Genomic DNA, 5,168 nt, shown 5'->3' with positions numbered 1-5,168 from the left:
TTACATAGGGAGCATAGTGGATCAGTGTGTTACATCAGATAGGAGTGAGTTAGTCGTCTGCGAACGTCTGTTCCGATGAAATGGAGTTGACCAGGAAGACATACATTTACAGTATGTAATATAATAGCACGGAGACTTGACCAGAAAGATTGCCATCGGTTATACAAGAAGGTATTAAAGTGGGGGGTAATAATCCGTGGCTGGAATACGCGAGTTGGTGTAATATGAACATAGCATTGTAGGGTGCTTTAGTATCTGCCTGTTCATTGCTGGGGATTCCAACATGGCTGGGCACCCAGCAAAATCTGATAGTTTTATGGCATGTGAACGGTAGAACAACCAGTTCTGAATCTTAGACAAGGGGGTTGGTCGAGTGCTTTGAATTTATGAGGATTAATGAGTTACAGGAGTCAGTAAAAATAGTGAAAGAGGAAGAAGGGAGCAAGTATGTGTGTTTTAAGGTAAAAAGGAGTGCATAGAGTTCTGCAGTAAGAACACTCGATTCAGGAGGGAGGAGGCATTTGAAAGTGCGAGTTGGGAAGATTACTGCAAAACCAGCACCGGAGGTGGATTTGGACCCATCAGTATATACGTAAATACTGGAGGAATGAGTGAAGACATAGTCAAGGAAATGGGTGAGAAGGGCAGCAGGAGGAATATTTGATTTTGGTGGGTCAGGGTAGACATAGGAGCAAATATGGGGGTAAGGTATAAGTCATGGAGGGACAAAGGTTGGAGATTGGGAAAAGGGGAATGGAGAAAAGAGTAGGAAAACGTGGAGAAGCAAAGGTAGGAGGTAGGGATCGCGGGATAGTTTAGTGAGGGAAAGTTGATGGAATCTAGCATAGCATCGGAAAGAGAGAAGGGTATGGCATCGAGAGAGAAATGGTGTACCCGATTCAGTGTACAGGCTCTCAACATGGTTGGTGGCCCAGGAAGATGATGCTGATATTACAGACTGTAGGAATTGGCGGAGATTTGGTATGGATATGCCAGAGGCGAAGATGGTTAAATCATTAACATATAGTGATGATTGGGCTCCTGGTGGTAGAACTGAGACAGTCATTGACAGCAAGAAGAGAAAGTGGTACTGAGCAAACTGCCTTGTGGGATGCCTTCGAACTGAGGAAAGAAGGGTGATGTGGGGGAAGCAATTTTGACCTGGAAAGTGCGTTTGGAGAGGAAAGACTTTATAAAGACATCAATGTTTCAGCGTATGCCTAGGGAGGACAATTAGTAGGGAATATGGTACTGCCTTGTAGTATCGTATTCTTTTTCTAGGTCAAAGAATATGGCTAGTATGGACTCATGGTATGCAAATGCAGATGTAATAGGTCTTGAAATAAGCAAGAGTGTCACCTGTACTTCGGGCACAGTGGAAACCAAACCGGGAAGGAGAGAGAAGATTGTGAGATTCAAGATACCATATTAAGTGGAAGTTAACCATTCACTCTAGTAATTTGCACAAGCAGTTAGAGCAATTGGGCGACAATCATGGGTTTCAGGAAGGGGAAGATAAGAGCTTCTCGCCAATGAGAAGGAAAATTTCCTGATGTCCATATGTGATTGAAAATTGTTAATAGGAAGGAGAGAGAGGAAGAATGAAGGTGTAGGAGCATATGGTAGAGAATACCGTGAGGCCGTCTTGAGTGTTGCAGTACGACGGTAAGGCAGCATTGACTTCAGAGGGAAAAAAAAAGGAGCATTATAGGACAACGAGAATAGCCTCCTTTTCCGTGACTTTGCTAGGTCCCAGAAATTGAGGATTTCTGGCTCCTGGTATCAGCGTTCTGACCCACATCGTTGGACTTGGTACAGCGATATGGGTTGTGTGGCCAAGGAGATCGACCACATTCTCGTTAGCACTCGGTGGAGGATCCTCCAGAACTGTAGGATGTATCGAAGTGCCGAGTTCTGTGGAACTGATCATAGATTAGTTGTAGCTACTCTCCAAATCCACTTTAGAACCCCCTGTCGCCCAGTGTTTCATTTGGACAGATTGAGGGAGGACGAGTCTCTTGTCGTCTCACAGCACTCGAGGGCCTGACAGACCCTGTTCTTCTGTAGGATACCTTCAAGCGTTAAACGCTTGATGCAGCTCAAGAATCCAATGGTGAACGCCCAAGAGCAAGACAGAATTCCATCTCGCAGGAGACACTGGAAGCCACAGATGCTTGTCGTGCGGCTTGATTGTCAGGGGATCACAACTTGCACCATTCTCTGGTGAGCAGGACTAGATCACTGTTGAGAAGGGATAAGGAACAGTATCAGTAATCTTGCAGAGGTGGTCGAAAGCCATTTTTTAGTAAAATCCCAGCTGAATTATTAAAGGCTGGTGGAGAACCTATGACAAGGGGCTTGCAAGCAGTCCTGTCTGCCATCTGGCAGACTGGTACCATTCCCCCTGACTGCTGAGGGGTGTGGTCATCCCTCTCTGGAAGGGGAAAGGGGATGGGTGGGACTGAAGCAATCATCGAAGCATTACACTACTCAGTGTAACAGGCAAGGTACACTGAGTAGTGAGACGTACCAGAGACCACCTACTGAGGCATCAAAGGCCAGAGCAATCTGGATTCACTCCTGGTAAGTCCACAATAGACCACATCCTGGCGTTTAGAGTCATTGTAGAGCACCGTCGCGACATCAAGAATGCGTTTGATACGGTGCATCGCGAATCACTCTGGGAGATCCTGAGGTTAAGAGGAAATCCAACAAGGATTGTTGGATTTATAGCAAACTTGTATACAGGCACTGAAAGTGCTGTAAAGTGTGGTGGGGGCCTGTCGAGCTTCAGGCGTGAGACAAGCCTGTGTTCTTGCACCAACACTTTTTAACACTTTTCAACTGCCCAAAGTCACTGTGGAGCAACTCTGGGCAATATCAAGGTTACAGACCTTGACTTTGCTGAATTCTATCTGAATCTCTGGAAACCCTAGTGGCGGCTCTTGATGCATTTAACAATGAATCGAAGCCCCTGGACCAATACCAAGATCCAGGATTTTGGAGGACTACTAGGAGACGCTGTGCAGTCGGTATGTGCTTGTGGTGAAAACGTCGAAGTCAGAGTTTTATATACCTCGGTAGTGCAGTTCACGACTCTGGGCTGTCAGACCAGGAAGTCATTAGAAGGATTGGCCTGGCAGCAGGGGTCATGAAATCTCTCGACAGTCTTTGGAGATGCCGGTACCTGTGCAGAAGGACCAAGCTACGTGTTTTCAAGGCCCTGATACTGCCAGTTTTACTATATGGTAGTGAAACTTGGATGCTATCTTGTGCTCTGGAATCTCGCCTTGATGCCTTTTGTAACAGATCCTTGCACCAGATCATGGGGTACAGTTGGCGGGACCATGTGTCCAACCAACGACTGCCTAGTGAGACCGGTACAGGACCTGTTACTTGCACAATCCGTGATTGCCAACTCAGGCTAAATGGCCACTTGGCTCGATTCCCCCGGGATGACCCTGTCCACCAGGTTGTGTCCATCTGAGACAGCCCTGGGTGGAGGAGACTTGTGGGACGACCGAGAAGGTCGTGGCTTAGGCAGATCGATCAACCCTGTCGTGAGGAACTAGAGATGGGCTGGGCCCCTGCCTGGCAGCTCGCCATGAGGGACCCTCGTAGGTGGAAGCAAAGGGTGGATGCGGCTATGCGCCCCTGCCAGCGTTAGCTCCCAAATGATGATGATAGGACTCGGCAGAGGATAAGGTGAAGATGATGGGGGGGGGGGTGCTTTCCCTGATGTCTTAGAGATGAAGAGTGGAGAAAGGTGAGAACCACTACTGACCTGGCTGAAATAGTCACCTAGTTCATTAGCGAGAGACGAGAGTATCTCGAATATGGAGGACAGGCTAGTTGGGGGGGGGGGGGGGGGGGTATTGGCTTGATCATTTATGGATCTAATGCCAAACAGTAGAGGTCTAGATGATGTAATTGAGGAAGTTGTTTCCTCAGCCATTTGCTTTTCTGCTCCGAATTGTACAAAAACAGGCAGATACTCTTTTAAAGGGCTTTTAAAGCGATTTAGTGCAACTGGAATTCCACCATGGAATACATTTGGAGGTACAAAGTTTTGAGGTTCGAAGAATGGTTGTATAGGCAACTCTTAGAACTGTAATTGTGAAACATTGTATCATATCTAAAATGGATGAGAAGGGGGATGGAGGGGTAGGAATAGTAGAGTGAAGTGAAAGTACGCCAGTCGGCTCTATCAACGCACCAGAAGTGGTACATATGAAGTAGGAGAAAGAACTGTAAAGTGGTCACTATAGGGAAAGTGGTCTAGAATTGACCAATGGAAATCTAAATAAAGAGAAGGGGGTCATGGAGAGGTCAATGCATGAAAAAAATGCATGTGTATGTCAAAGTGTGTAGAGTAATCTGAATTAAGAATAATGTCAGTTGTGGAGAGGAAGAATTCTATGGATGAGCGAAGGGAGTTGGTGACAGAATCACCCCAAAGAGTGGCAGCAGTTAAAATCATTAACTATGAGGAAAGGTGGCTGAAAATGGATAATTATATTTTCAAAGGCAACAAAGTCAATGGGGTGGCAGTAGGAGATGCAGTAGAGATTGGGATGTCTGGATTTACAATGACAAAAGAATTTGACTGAGTAAGGTAGGAGGTTAAAATGGGGAAGTAAGATGTAGAAAGGATGGGTATAGGGAAGGGTGTAAGAACATCTTGGTAATGAGGGGGGAGGGGCAGTTGGAATATGTGAGTGACTGGGCAGAGCAATTTGATTGGTTATAACCAGGTTGGGCACAGAGGGCATTAGGCTGTGGAAGAGCAATGTTTGGCAGGATGTCCTAAACGCCAACAATTTTGACACTGCTTGTCTGGCCTCATTTTATAGGTCAAGTTTAAATATAGGAAATGCCACCTAAGACTCAAACTTGTAGGAAGGGCAGCCCCTATAAAATACATTATGGAAACCACTACAATTGGCAAATGTCTGGGTTTGTGCAGACTGGGCACAGAGGGCATTGAGCAGGGTGACCTAGATACCAACAGTTCTGGCATTGATGCTATGGTCAGCAAGGGCAGTATTCTCCAGTAATATAAACATGATTATATTGGTGTTTCAGTGAACTCCGTAGATAACTCTTTAGCATTGCTGGTTTTTGTAGGAAGAGGAAAGTTGTCAGATTTAAAGGGGTTCACTTTAAAG

Source organism: Penaeus chinensis, chromosome 4, assembly GCF_019202785.1.
Source record: "Penaeus chinensis breed Huanghai No. 1 chromosome 4, ASM1920278v2, whole genome shotgun sequence".
Classification (NCBI taxonomy): domain Eukaryota; kingdom Metazoa; phylum Arthropoda; class Malacostraca; order Decapoda; family Penaeidae; genus Penaeus; species Penaeus chinensis.
This window is presented reverse-complemented; position numbering follows the sequence as displayed.